Here is a 16005-nt window from a genome sequence, read left to right on the forward strand (position 1 = left end):
CCCTGAGCAAGATCAGAGGCCCTGCAGAAGTGACCCCTAGACCTTTGTATCCATGCAATGAGCTGCTCATTTCACACATCATAATCTGATGCAATTACTATGCAGTAAACACTAGATGGAAGCAAAGTACTGCTGAATCTGCACAGCAAGCCTTTTATGTCCCATAATTACAGGCTAGCAATTAGGCACACCTTCCTTCTTTATGTTGGAAAGAATAAATATCTTGTAAAGCACAAAGCTCTTTTTTTCCTTCATCACCTAAGAGCCAACATGGACAAAAGATCAGGATGTAGAATTTTATTTATAAGATTTACTATGTATTGCGCACATGTATAAAGCAAGTCACCTGTGGATATTGTTTTTTTATTACATTTTATTGTTCAATGTATTGCATTACTTTACACCATCCTCTGCACTTGGAGTCCAATATAATTCATAAAGAACCACCAGCATGGGGGTAGACAGGCTGCCAAGATAAAATAGATCTACAGAGAGGAACATACACAGCAGAAGCCAGAGAAACTAGGAGCACATAAAGACTCACTGATAGGTGAACAGTGCTGGATGAACTGTAAAACAAAGAAATAGAAAATAACATGATGTACAAGTGGATAAAGGTAAAATGTAGAGGACATATGTTTAAAGGACAACTGAAGGGAGAAGAATATGGAGGCTGCCATATGTATTTACTTTTAAACACTACCAGTTGCCTGGAAGCCCTACTGATGTATTTGACTGCAGTAGAATTTGAATAGCACTCCAGCAACAAGCATGCAGCTAATCTTGTCAGATCTGACAATAATGTCAGAGACACCTGATCTGCTGTACACTTGTTCAGGGTCTATGATCAGGGCCGGATTTAGGCCAAGGCCACCTAGGCCATGGCCTAGGGCACCACAGGACCAAGGGCACCAAAGCAGCTGGCTACAGACTTGGGCAGCATTGGAGAAGGAGGGGGAAGAGGAAGCTTCTGCACTGGACACAAGCAGAGAAGTGAGTGACACGGATGGCTGCTGGGGTGTGGAGGCGAACTGTACTGAAAGAGGGGGAGTGGGAAAGGGAGGAATTAAGGGAGTCATCAGGCTACCTATACGGGAGGAGAAGGGGTCACCAGGTTACCTATACTAGAGGGAAAGAGGGGAGGTGTCATCAGGCTACCTATACTAGAGGGAAGGGGGCGGGTCATCTGGCTACCTATATTGGAGGGAAGGGGAGAGGGGTCACCTCGCTAGTCCCACCTATACTGTAGGGGGGCAGCTGGGGACATTGGCCTTGGGCGGTAAAAAGTACAAATCTAGCCCTGTCTATGATTAAAGGTTTTTTAGAAGCAGAGGTTCAGGGCAGTCAGGCAACTGGTATTGCCTAAAATGAAATCAATAAGGCTGCCTCCATATACTTCTCACTTCAGTTGTCCTTTAAAAACTAAACACCTACAAGCTGGAAACAGCTGTAGATCTTTCTTGCTATGAATTGTGCACTGTAGCATATTTATGATATATAGGATTCTACAAAAACTGGCAGTCATAGGTTCAGCAATCCTGAGACAAAACCTTGAATACTGTTCCATTTTCTTTGCCAGCTGGTCATCAAATTGACTGTAGGAAGGGTCGCTTTCCAGTTATTTTCTGCCCTATTTAACTGCGTTGATGCATGCTGAATCTAAGCATATGTACTGCAGACCAAAAACAAATAAATTTTACTAAAGGAAAATTATTATTATAACCTGAATTCTGATATGCATCATGAGCGGGCATTAGGGGTGTAACTACAGGGGAGCAGCAACTGCAAAGGGGGGTCCAGAAGTGCCCCAACTACTAGCCTTCCCACTGATACTAGCATCTTCCCACTAATACTCCAAATCAGGTCTTGTGGCTGCACATATTAGGGGTGTGAAGATCATAGCCACACTTGTTTTATGACCCGTGTGAGATGGGCTGTGAGGTTTACAAAGGGGAGGTAAGAGGATGATTGTGAACATTAAGCAGGCCCCATCAAAGTTTTTCTGGGTGCAGGGGGGTGGGGGGCGTGGCATGATTTGTAGTTACACCACTGGAGGGCATTGCATGTTATGACAAAGGTCCTAATGCATTCACATGGCTGTCACGGTTTCTGCAACTTGAAATGTACCTATTTGAATTTTTCCCACATATTTATCCTCTGTCAAGTGGTTACTATATATCTTCATGTAATCTTTTGCAGATGCTGCACACATAAGGGCAGGCTAAAGGGCTGCATGAAGCACTGTAAGAGCTGCGCTGCATTTCACAATGCAGTCTAACAGGGAAGGTATTGTTACAGGAGAGGAGAGCAGAATGATGACCTCATTAGTGAGCTGAAAGCCACTGAACTGTAATCTCTGGGCTGCATCATCTCCATAGCATTACAGTATGGCTTATATAACAAACATATATGTTAAATAGGTTTAGCTACACATGTAGGGTGATTGAATAAAGTAATGTATATTACACCATTTAAGTCTCTATGTATGATAAAAAAAATCCCTATCCCAGATTTACCAACTACTCATCTCGAATGATATCTTAAAGAGAAGTGGGAGTTGGAACTAGGTTCCACTTTCACGAATAAGCAGTGGGAGAAAATTATTTTGCTCAACCAGAAGTCATCTATCTCAGCAAGGATCCAAGAAGCAAATTATATGGTTCTTAGTAGATGGTATCATACACCTGTTAAGCTACATCAAATGTTCCCCACAGCTGACCCTCTCTGCTGGAGGTGCAGGGCAGAACAAGGCACTCTACTTCACATATTTTGGAGCTGCCCTCAGATTATCCCCTTTTGGCAGGCAGTACAGAAATATATAAAAATACTCACAGATGGAGACCCCAATCCCGACCCAGCTTATTACCTGCTACATCACACCACCAAATCTATTCGCAGCTTTAAGAAATCACTATCTAAACACCTGATACAAGCAGCACGAATCCTAATCGCACGCCACTGGAAATCCAATACTCCTCCTTCTATCCCTGAGTGGCTCACAGAAGTACACACAATCAGCCTGATGGAATCTATGACACACTCTATACACAACATGGAAGAATCTCACAAACAAACCTGGGTACACTGGAATATATTTGTAGAATCACCTGAATACAGAGACGCTATGGCTTCTACTTAACCACATTCCTATCCTAACCTCCCCTGACGTTCAAATACTATGATCTAAACCTCAGCATCACACTCTAGCTGTGGCGGATCATCTGGGTATCCCAGGATTTCCTTGGGTTTACTGGTCTTTTCTCTCTACTTCTTCTTTTCTTCTTTACTCTCTCTTTTCTATCCTTTTTTTTTTCTCTTTTTTCCCTTCTTACTGTCGTTTCTTCCTCTCCCTTAACACATTATGACTAAGGGAGTTATATTATTTCTCCCTCCTCATTTAGACACCAACCCATTTTTCGCTCAAAGAATTGGATTGTACTTTACTATAGTTAAACGTTGAATCTGTAGACAAGTGGGAGGAGAGGACCCGGAGACTATCAACCACGACCCCTCAATTTGGTGGAATGATCCCCCTGGGCCCCAGGGTACTCATAGACAGTTCTTCTGCCAACATGGATGGTCGTAAATTACTTTATCCTTCATAGTGTCCTCTCTACCCTTCTAGGTCGCCTCCCACCTCATCTCGTCCCACTTGTATATGTATTTTTCCCTATTTCTAGGTATAAGTTCTCGGGACTTTGAGGCATCCCCTGCCCTTATCTTTGCACTTGTGGCTCTTGGTTTGCCACCACATTCAAAGCATGTCATCAGTTGGACGGTTGATGTCTTCGAGACCAATACTTTTCTACACAATGTATTATCCACCCGCACATTTTCCTCCTGTTCACGGTTGGATGTTATTCACTGAGTTTATTGTCTTAAAGTGATATTCATGTATGTTACTTCTTTGAAAAAATATATGAAAAACTTCTTAAATAAAGAATCTTTAAAAAAAAATAAAGTAATGTAAAGGTCACAATGCCAAAAACTAGCATTCACTCTAGCTTTTGGAGCACTATGGCATTCTGGAATTCACCAATTTACTCCTGTCTGTTGGTGATGGTTGTTACACTCCCTGCACTCACCTGCTATACAGCAGGGGAAGCTACTGCACACATGTATTTTACAGCAATGCATTCTAAATCTATTCCTTGCCTTTTTGTCAAGTAAAATGTATATACAACAGCCCTGCAATATCGATATATTATTTTTGGGCCAATATTAGTAAAGAGAGCCTTTAATTATAAATAGGGTTCCAGTGGTAGTTATTCCTAGCTTGTCTCTTGAGAACCAAGGTGGGGTTGAGCCACAAAGAAAATATGGAGGGTGGGTTTTTTTAACTTCTTTAGGGTTCTTTCACACCAGTGCCCTTTTTCGGCGTTTTAACACAAAGGCTTCAATTCATCAAGCATTACCGCATTCGGTAATGCTGAAAACAGCTGAGTTAACGGAGCACTTAAGAAAATGTTAATTCATCAAAGCTGTAACCGAATGAGAAGCTGAAATCACAGAGCAATGAGATAAATTACCGACTTGTGCTCAACACATGTCAGCAAATGTCAGTAAATGTTAATTCATCAAGGTTACCACATTCGCTAGCACATTCGGTGTTTATCTCCAGCTCTCCCCTGTCGTTACAGGCTTCGAAAGCCTTCTGTGTGAATGTTTTCATGATTAACAGGAGCAGGCAGCCAATAGAAACAGCCCCTGTTCTCCTGCAAGTGCTGCTGATAGGTCACACAGGCTTCTCCACACAAGCTTCCAGACCTCCCAGGCAGTGAGCAGAGATAACGGGACAAAAGATATCCCCAGATGTCCTTCGGTGGTTTAACCCTTTGAGTCCCTGTTTGAATATACAAAGATGCATGTGGTGAAATCACCAAGCATGGCATTTGTAATGTCTCCAGGAAGTTGATCTACGTTGTGGCAAATAAGTACAATGTTAAGAAACACTGATGGACAGATTCAGAGCAGCAGAGGCAGTATAAGTAACAGTAAATATAACACACGTTTACATGTAAAGGGATGTCTGGATGCCTTCTATTGTTATCAGCTTGTAACAACACAGAGACATTCCAAGCTGCTCTGCACCACTCTGCCGTTATCTAACAGCCTTTGATGAACTGAAGCCGTAGTACTTCGGTAACTTAACGAACCTCTACCACACATGGGAAAATATTGATGAATTAGCACAGTGAAGTGTAAAATACCGAATGCGGTATTTTAAGGACTGGGATTTTGTTATCGAACACCCTTTGATGAATTGAAGCCAAAGTCTATACTTTGCGTTAACCAAGGTAAAAGGAAAGTCCATAGACTTTCCTTTTTACCTTTCACACCCGACGCTGCGTTTCGATGCGTTGCGGTACGACGCATCCCGGCGCCTTTTATCATCGGGAATCCGCGTTTCCCCGTTGGGTTAATTGATACTACCGCCGCTACTCAGCGTTGTACCGCAGGTTCCCGACGACAGCCGCAGGCTAGTAAAACGCGTGCAGGAGAACGGCTCCTGCACGCGTTGTAGATGTGTAACAGGCCTTAGGCAGAGTATCCCTATATACTATGGACCATGTGGCCAGTGGTGTATCTAGGGAATTCAACACCCGGTGCTGATTTTTTACAGACAACTCCCCTCGCCGAAAAAAAACCCAACCTTTTTTTTTGATAAGAGGGTTGAACGGTTGGGACGCTGAGCATGTTGCTGCAAATTATGGTGGATTTTTCAGGAAAAGGAGTCATCAGGGTGTGGACAGAGCTAACCATTATGAAACTCTGTACTCTATTCAGTGTTGTAGATGTTAGTGCTATATAAATACAAATAATACTATAATAGCACATTAGACTATGACTATGGTATGATTAGATTGTGAGCTGCTTTGAGGACAGTCAGAAAAGGGGGACATACGAAAGAAGGGAATGCATAGGTGGAGGGAGATAAAGAGGTAGAGGCACAAGACAGAGGTTGGAGAGGTGATATGGCAGGAAGACCTCTCATCAGGACTGCAGACATCATTAGTGCTGTTTGACAGGGACATGCTGTTAAAAGAAGCCACTGAAATCTGAAAAAGAGGAAAGGGTCATGGGGGAAGACAACAGGGTAAGAGGGGGAGCTAGGGAAAAAGATAAGATTACCAGCAATCAAGCTAATCTAAATTGCCTGGAGCACCCCTAGCCATGGCTACACCCGGTGCTGTGAGCAGCAGCAGCCTTGTTGTAGGTATTCGACCTGTTCTTGCTTAGGGAGGAGGACTTTTAATACCCAGGAGAATACCAGCTTGTATGGGGAGTCTAATCTTTTATTTTCAGTTATATAGCTTTTTTTATAACATTGCAGAATTCTGTCATATTTGCAGTTAAGAAACCACACTCTGTCTTCTAAGCTATAAAATAAAGAAAAAATACTGACCCTTTGAACTTCCTGCTGTAAAACCTTATCTCAAGCTGTCTCTCGCTGTTTCTTTGTTGAAGTCCTTCAGAAAACAGGACTGTATTTGACCGAGTGGGTCAAAGAGCTCAGAGAAGCTCTGATGTATAGATAATATCTCAACTTTTTTAACTCCTCCTATACAGGAAAACAACCTGAGGCTTTTTTTCTTTGCTACTAATGTTCTATTTCATAGCTGTACTACACATACAATTAATTATCTCATAAATGTATTTTCGCTTCAGGTTTGCTTTAAGTGTAAAAGGGCCCTAAAGCAGTTGAGAAACAGAAAGAAAAGGCAGACACCATATTGTGGACAGTATATTTGTACCATGTATAGTTTGTGCCACCCATTCATTACACACACAGTAAGAAATGTCCCAGGTACAAGGTTCCCTTACTTCATATAAAAGTATAATCTTTAAATACAAACTGCAGTTTCTTGAGATGGGGCGCAAGACTGCTGTAATTATCCTGTACAATAAAATGCAAGTGTCCCTGCGTCATCAACTGAATGGTTCTGTGTCCCTGGCTTTTTTGTACTGAGCATGTGCGCAGCCAGGGCAGTTAGGACACAGGGCGGGACCTGAGAGTTTGCGGTCTGTGGTTCACACAGGTTTTCATTGCATTGTGGGAAATAACAGCTTTTTCCAACTGCCAAGCAAGCAGCTCCCTGTGTGCATATACTTCAGACAGTGGTGGGGAACGAGCAAGCAGGATGGGGATGTGTGCGCATTGCAGGGGGTAGCGGCTATGAACTAGCGCCCGTTTTTTAACGGGCGGGCCTTTTGTTCCAATAACTATACACCACACTCTCTCACAAGATCAATGCAGACTAAAGTCCTACCACAATATATTTACAACAGAGATCATAAAAACAGTGAACTCCCTGAACTTCATATGAAATAATGATTTTTGCATAAAATTTCAGTGGGAGTTTTGTTTTTAAACAGACTGTGAATTGAACGTTTTATTGAATCCTTTAGAATTAGTTGAAATGTTTTATTATCATCAAGTAGACCATAATGATGCCCTTTAATGCCGTATATGTAAATAAACTGAAGAATTTTGCAGTCTTGCAGTTTCCGAGATCACCTGAGGTAAAAATATAGACAGCTGCTGTGTTATTATTCCTTGAACAGAAAAATCTCCATTCCACTTTTTTATTATGAATAAAATTCCCTGTGGGATACCTTTAGCAACCATATCCCAGGTTAATAGAGGATTAAACGTTATGCTTTGTATTCAGTTTTTAGAATTTTATTTAGCACCATATAGTGCTTTATTATCTAACTTTTATTTACTTACCAGTTCAGTATTTAATAATATAATGGTATAAAAAAAGATTTGAAACACTTCCTTATTTCACTTTCAGGGCATCAGCATCACCATTACTGATAAATGTTGATTGAAGCAAACACAATCTATTGTTTTTATCATGCACCGATAATAGGGTATATGCAGTGAAAGTTGATAATGACTACAACTAAGTACACACATGTGATAACTGTCACCTGTCAGAGATCAGGAAACAATCCCTTGGGCGATAATTTGGGGACCGATGCTGTACAGACACCTCTGTTGCTATGAAAGGCAAAAGACAGAGTGGATTCTTCCAGGTGATGGGAGGGGAAATAACATTGTGATTGATCCTGATGCGAGTGAAAAACGATCCGTAAATTGCTTTTCTCCTATGTTGCTGTCACGTACAGTAAGTAGTAGAAATCGGACACTACCGACAGGTTTTGGGCTAGCCCATCTCTCCATAAGGGATTCTCAGCATGGCCTTTATTCTTTATATAGACACTTCTCGAAAAAGATTTATAAAAAGATGCTAGCCTGCCTCCATGCTCCCTGCACCCTTTTTTGTCAGTTGGAAATAGCAACTGCCATTCACTATGTGCTTTTGAAAATAAAGAAATCCCTGAGAACCCCCCATGAGGAGATGGGCTCATCCAAAACCTTTCAGTTCTGTCAGATTTCTACTATTTACTGTAAGTAATTGATGGCTCAATTTACACTGGAAGAAACATACTTCTTATCTGTATATGTTTACATATATTTAAATTTTAAGATTTTCAAGACAGTGGTCCTTTAAGGATCTGGCAAGACAGATCCTTAACAACTCCTCACACCTGAGCTGGATAAATCCATGGTCACTGTATAAACAAAATGACTGTCAGCTGAAACAGTCATTATTGGCCAACAGTTATTGCACGTGTGTATGTACTTTGACCTTCTGCTTTATCATCTTTATAGTTGAAAAATTATCTCAAGATTCAGTATCATTAAGCACATTAGGGCAAGTTTCATGGCATGGATTTCTTATGCGTTTAGCAGGTATTTGTGGGCAGCTTTGAGGGTGATGGCGACGCTTTCATAGCATGGTATCCACCATATGCTGTAACCTTTGAGGGTCTTGGAGGCACCGGCGAGACATTACAGGTGACATTTATCAACTATGTGGTAACTGCAGTTTTTAACCTGTCAATTGCCAGTATCAACTGCACACATATGGATGCCTCCATAATTTGCATTCTACAGAATACTCATGGCAGTCAATGTTCTGAATAGAGGATGAATTATGTGGTATCTGAGTGGTCCATGCTGACTAGACTCACTGTGTGCTGGAAAAAGGTCAGGCCTGGTCTGGATTTACATCACAGGAGCCTATAGGCACAGATGTCCTGGCACCCTAGATTGTGCCCTCCATAAACCCCCACCGAACTGCACCAGAGGTGTGCTGGCTGTCCCAGCTGTCACTTCTCCCTTACTTCCCTTGCCTGGCTGGCATAGGTAGCTACAGGTGCCCCTTAATACTGAAGGTACCTCTGGCTACCTAAAACTAAGTAGCTAGTGGTGCCCCCAACTGGAGGGAGTTTTCGTCAGTGGAATGCAGAGAGCTGGGTGAGTAACCTCCCATTTACGCTCTGCATAGGGAAGGAGGCACTCAGGGAGGGAAGTGAGCTGCCTTTCCATCATTAGGCACCTGTAGGCACATGCCTACAGTGCCTTATGGTAAATCCGGCCCTGAAACAGGTATTAACCACCCTGGCGTTCTGATTAAATCGCCAGGGTGGCTGCGGGAGGGTTTTTTTTAAATAAAAAAAAAACTATTTCATGCAGCCAACTGAAAGTTGGCTGCATGAAAGCCCACTAGAGGGCGCTCCGGAGGCGATCTTCCGATCGCCTCCGGCGCCCAGAATAAACAAGGAAGGCCGCAATGAGCGGCCTTCCTTGTTTTGCTTATATCGTCGCCATAGCGACGAGCGGAGTGACGTCATCGACGTCAGCCGACGTCCTGACGTCAGCCGCCTCCGATCCAGCCCTTAGCGCTGGCCGGAACTTTTTGTTCCGGCTACGCTGGGCTCAGGCGGCTGGGGGGACCCTCTTTCGCCGCTGCTCGCGGCGAATCGCCGCAGAGCGGCGGCGATCAGGCAGCACACGCGGCTGGCAAAGTGCCGGCTGCGTGTGCTGCTTTTTATTTCATTAAAATCGGCCCAGCAGGGCCTGAGCGGCAGCCGCTGGCGGTGTTGGACGAGCTGAGCTCGTCCAGACCGCTCAGCTGGTTAACTGTTATTGCACTGCCCAGCAGTGTTTTTGTTGCATGATAGCACAATTTATTTAGTAATTAATGCAGAATAACAAAAACAGCCTCAGCATAAACAGACCCTTAGGCTCTATAATTATATACCACCTGTCTGAGAAAAGTCATTACAAGTTCCCAGGGCCCTTACCCAAGCAACAGAAATCTGTAAATCTTAAATAAAAAATAAATATTTTTTAAATAACGATAGTTAGGTCTCTGAATTCTACTTCTGCTCCTGTTCTTGATTGTAGTCTTTGTGAATCTTCTTGTCGAACCCACATCCCTCTGTTCTGTTTTCTGTCATGTTTCCTTGATCGCAGGGCCTCTGTTTCAATATTTTCAAGCTGCTAATATCAAGCACCCCACCTGGAACCGGGATCTGCCCAGAGAACCCCACCACCGGTTCTGGTTACAGAGCTATTCAACTCCTTAAGGGGGAGCCTTGCTTATTTTGTTTTCTGCTTTCAGAAAATATGGACGAAATATGGACAAAAACAGTAGCTAATCATAATGCACATGCGGTGTCAAATCCAACACTTTTTTTTTTATTTGCCACAGAATAAGCTGGTGGTAATATGTGCAAAAAGGTTGCTACAGCCTGGTGCAAGGTCTTTGCATCAATCCTATAGACTTTATGGGATCTTTTCAATGTTTAGTGTCAAATGAGGGGGGGGGGGGTTGTAAGTCAGGTAATGGTATCCTTTGAACTGCTTGCAGGCTTGAGATGAAACTAAAGGGATAATCAATAAACAATATCTGATGAGCACTGGCAATTTCCATGTATACCTTAGTTAGCTTGTTCTTGTGTGCCTCCTTCTCTTTCGCCACTCAAATTAACATAAAATAGGTTAATTAAGGTCTCTTTTCTTGCATACAGGGTTGGACAGGGACATTGGGCTGAGGGCCCACCAGAGAAATTTACACCTGGGGCCCACACATCCCATGATTGTGGTGAAGGAAAAAAAAATAAAAAGTGTGACCATGCACCGGAAGGTGGGCGTGGTCATGATGTATTATGGACGGGGCCAAATGTAGATAGCAGCATTATAATTCAGAGACATTGCTGCCCAGCAAAACTTTGCATAGAGTCCCCCTCCTTCGACATAAAGTATGTCCTAGTTACCATACACGACATTGATTAGATTGTGAGCTCCTCTGAGGACAGTCAATGACATGACTGTGCACTCTGTAATGTGCTGCAGGAGATGTTAGTGCTATATAAATACATAATAATAATATGGTAGGACATTAGACTAGGACTATGGTAGAGATTAGATTGTGAGCTCCTCTGAGGACAGTCAGTGACATGACTGTGCACTCTGTAAAGTGCTGCAGCAGATGTAAATGCATCATACAAATATAGCACACTAGGCTAGATATGGTGGTAATCATTTGATTATGAGCAATGACAAGTACTGTCAAGTGTCTCCAAGAAATAACAAATGCATCAACTCTGAGGAGTCTAGTGGACCTCCTCCCTCCAATATACATTTCCCTGGCATCAAGTGGACCCCTCCCTCATACAATTCTCTGGAGTCTAGTGGTTCACCCTCCCCTATACAGTTTCCTGGAGTCTAGTGGACCTTCCTCCCCTATACAGTTCCCTAGTGCCTAATGGACCTCCTCCCTGCCCTATACAGTTCCCTGGTATCTAGTGGTCCTTTCTCTCCTATACAGTTCCCTGGTGTCTAGTGGTCCTTAACCCCACAGCCTGTCATCAGGGTAAGAATAGGAGTTATACTTACCTGGGGCTTATTCCAGTCCATGTGGTTCATCAACTCCTCAGTGTCCATCCGGTCCCCTCTGTTTTGCCGCTGTCAGTTCTGGTAAACTCCACAACTCAGCTCAGTCGGGTCTATTGCCCATGTGCTGCCCCAGAGCCTCCTCAATCGCGCTCTTATAGTCAAGAGCGTTCTGCGCCTGTGCAGCTACAAGCCTTAGCTAGCTGCGCAGGCAAAGAACATTGCTGGCAATGAAGCACGATCAAGGAGGCACGTGGCCAGTGATGCGCATGTGCAGTAGTCCACGATTACTGAGCAGTCCATGACTACTGAGCTAATAATGGCAGAACAGAGGGTAAAGTACACTGAGGGAGCGGACAGACTAAAGAGGGCTCAAGAAGCCCCCCCCCCAGTATAAATCCTGTTACAACCCCGTCCCCCCTCCTCTCATCCCATGGATCTGACATGCCAGCAGCACAGTGGCGTAGTGGTAAGCGCTCTTGCCTTGCAGCGCTGGGTCCCTGGTTTGAATCCCAGCCATGGCCTTAGACTAGATACATAAAATACACAATACAGACATAGACTTACAACTATGGTAGGGATTAGATTGTGAGCCCTTCTGAGGGACAGTTAAGTGACAAGACCTTATACTCTGTACAGCGCTGCGTAATATGTCGGCGCTATATGAATACTAAATAATAATAGTCAGAACAGGAGAGAACATTTAGGAGTGGATCGTGTAAAGAGAGACATGGCTGTTGTACTGGAGAAAAGGACATCTTTTTTTTTTAGCAACACCAGGCAGATTTCAAATTTGTAAAGAATGCAGCACAGTGCACCTGCCATGTCGCTCTCCATGTGGATGATCCATTCCTACACAGCACAGTAACACATGGACTCTCCACACTGGGAAAGACACCCACTCCACAGACCCCCCCCTATGTGCCCCACCTGCTGCTTTTGTGCAGCCCGTCACTCGCTTCTCCTGAAGTTTTATCAGTCAGCACTGCACCACTCCTCTCTTCACTTCCCTCCCTGGCCTTGGCTGAGTGGCTCCACTGATTGCAACACAGGGGAGGACTGGGACCTTTTGGCCTGGGGGGGGGGGGATCACAACCTAGAGGCCCTTTCACAGCAGCCCCAGCCCAAATCCATGACTTTCTTGTGTGAAAATGTATACTGTATAGTGTAGTAACAATACCTGCAGTAACACACATTAAGAAAGCGTGGATTCACGCTGGCTACTAAGTGGTGTAATGGTGATGGGGACATATTTTTGCCATGCTTTGGGCCCCTTAGTACCAAATGAGCATCAATTAAATGCCACAGCCTATGTGAGTATTGTTGCTGGCCATGTCCATCCCTTTATGATCACAGTGTACCCCTCATCTGATGGCTACTTCCAGCAGGATAATGTACCATGTCACAAAGCTAACACCATCTCATACTGGTTCCTTGAACATGATAATGGTTTCAGTGTACTCCTATGGCTTCCACAGTCACCAGATCTCAATGCAATAGGACACCATTGGGCTGTTGTGGAATGGGAAATCTGCATCATGAATTCGTAGCTGACAAAATCTATAGCATCTGCTTAATGCTTTCCTATCAATATACCCCAGATCTCAGAGGAATGCCACAAACAATTAAGGTAGTTCTAAATACAAAAGGGTACTCTGTACTAGCAAAATGTACATAATAATGTGGCCAACAAGATATGTCAATTTTCCTACCTTGCTTCTTTTGGTTCATGTATTGGACTACCACTCAGTAATTATGAACTCCCCCAAATGGAAAATTCAGAAATAAAAACTCTAACATATAAAAATACAGCAGTCATTGCCCACATAATAAATGCAGAAATGCAGCAAACATTACCCTACATAAGAAATACAAACATTTCCCCACATATGAAAGCACACCTGAAGTAAAAAGAATACGGTGGTTGAGCTATTTACTTTCTTTTAAACAATGCAAATTGCCTGACTTTTGGGTACTCTGTTGGTATACCCCCAGGCCCGGCCCTAGACTTTTTGCCGCCTGAGGCAATTTTTAAAGAAATCGCCGCCACCCCCCCCCCCCCAAGCCGTTGTTGTGGGGGGCCGCCCGAGCTGGAGGGGATAGCGGGCAGGAAGGGGGTATTGGGCCTAGCGGCGGGGAGGGGGGTCAGACCCCCCCCTCCCTCGCCTGGGTCCCCCGTCCTCCACTCCCCTCCAGCTTTAAAAAGGTCCGTGCTGTGGCTGCAGCTATTCGTAAGAGGCAACAGGCGGGGATTACTCACCTCTTCCTCGTTCCAGGCCAGCGTGCGCTCCACTGACGTCACTTCCTGCGGCGTAGCAGGAAGTGACGTCAGTGGAGCGCACGCTGGCCTGGAACGAGGAAGAGGTGAGTAATCCCCGCCCGTTGCCTCTTATGAATAGCTGCAGCCACAGCACGGACCTTTTTAAAGCTGGAGGGGAGTGGAGGACAGGGGACCCAGGCGAGGGAGACCCCCTCCCTCGCCTGGGTCCCCTGTCCTCCACTCCCCTCCAGCTTTAAAAAGGTCCGTGCTGTGGCTGCAGCTATTCATAAGAGGCAACGGGCGGGGATTACTCACCTCTTCCTCGTTCCAGGCCAGCGTGCGCTCCACTGACGTCACTTCCTGCTAGCTTCCTGCTTCCTGGGGTGGGTCCGACCCCCCTCCCCGCCGCTAGGCCCAATACCCCCTTCCTGCCCGCTATCCCCTCCAGCTCGGGCGGCCCCCCCACACACATGGACGGGCGGGTGCCGCCCCCCCAGAAGTGCCGCCTGAGGCAAAAGTTTCACCCCGCCTCATGGGCGGGCCGGCCCTGTATACCCCCTTTGCCTGAAGTGAAGCTAGGTGTGTATTTTAGTCCAGTAGTGATTGGAGCTCTGCACATTATGGCAGATAATTCATTGAGGTATGTATTTACCCCTCACTGAAGTCATGTTCCCCCACTTTTTGCGCCTGCAATGAGTGTTGGTGTGTATTTTAGTCCAGTAGTTATTGGAGCTCTGCACATCTTATGCTATTAAAACATTCAGGTATGAGTTTTTGAAAGTGCTGCCATTCCTTTTGCTGTATGAATTGAATGTGTGTACACTAGTGGCCAGCTGCATTAACTGATCCACAATTATTCCACAAAGCTTTAGATTAGAATTAGCACACAATTTGCATCTGCTTTGCATTCAGGGTGTGTATTTAGTCCAGAGGGGCTTTGCATGCCTTTGTAGGTTTGCAAACTGATGCATCCATGAGCGCTGTCACCAGTCTGTATGCAACTCTGTTGGTATAGACTATACATGTCAAACTCCAGCCCGTGTGCCAAATCTGGCCCTCAGAGCCATCAGGGCCTCAGGTGGTTTCCCCACTTTGCATTATGTTTGTCCCACTCTAGACCACCAGAGAAGCTATATTGGAGGGTAAGCCCTAGATCACTATGGAAGCCATATGGGGAGGGGGAAGCACTAGATACCAGGAAACTGTATAGGAGAGGAAGGGGGGCCACTAGATACCAGGAAACTGTATAGGAGAGGAAGGGGGGCCACTAGACACCAGGAAACTGTATAGGAGAGGAAGGGGGGGCACTAGACACCAGGGAACTGTATAGAAGAGGGAGGGGGGCACTAGACACCATTCTCCTTGCAAACCCCCAGCAGCTGCCATCATCCATGGCCACAATACTGGCATTAGCCCTATTATTGACCTTATCTCTCTAAAAGAGGCAATGACAATAGGAGAAAACATAACAATGGGAGAAAACATGACAATGGGAGAAAACATGACCTTGCTGAATACTGCCGTTATTTTCATCAGGCTGTCACTGTTTTTTATCTGCAATTTTTCTTTCAAGTCTCTGCACATCCCTCCTGGCTGGAAGGGTTAGCGGTTGCCAGTTTGTAATTTTATAATTAGAATAAAGTACAAATAGTAATTCGCAGCAAAGAAAAGGGAGAATTATGAAGTGACATTCATCACCACGTGATAAACAGACCAATATCAAACAAATGGCAGAATAGCAGAGATAATTTGTTGCCACAAATTGCCTTTTCCTGATGATTTCAGTTGGGTTCTCCCACATGCCAAAAACATATAGTTATTCGGCTTCTTTCCCCCAAAAATGGCATAAAAGAATAACGTGCAATGACTATGGTAGGTATAGACCAGGCATGGGCAAACTTAGCCCTCCAGCTGTTAAGAAACTACAAGTCCCACAATGCATTGCAGGCGTCTTACAGCCACAGTCATGACTCATAAAGGCAAATGCATT

The sequence above is a fragment of the Hyperolius riggenbachi genome, chromosome 3, assembly GCF_040937935.1.
Source record: "Hyperolius riggenbachi isolate aHypRig1 chromosome 3, aHypRig1.pri, whole genome shotgun sequence".
NCBI classification, from domain to species: domain Eukaryota; kingdom Metazoa; phylum Chordata; class Amphibia; order Anura; family Hyperoliidae; genus Hyperolius; species Hyperolius riggenbachi.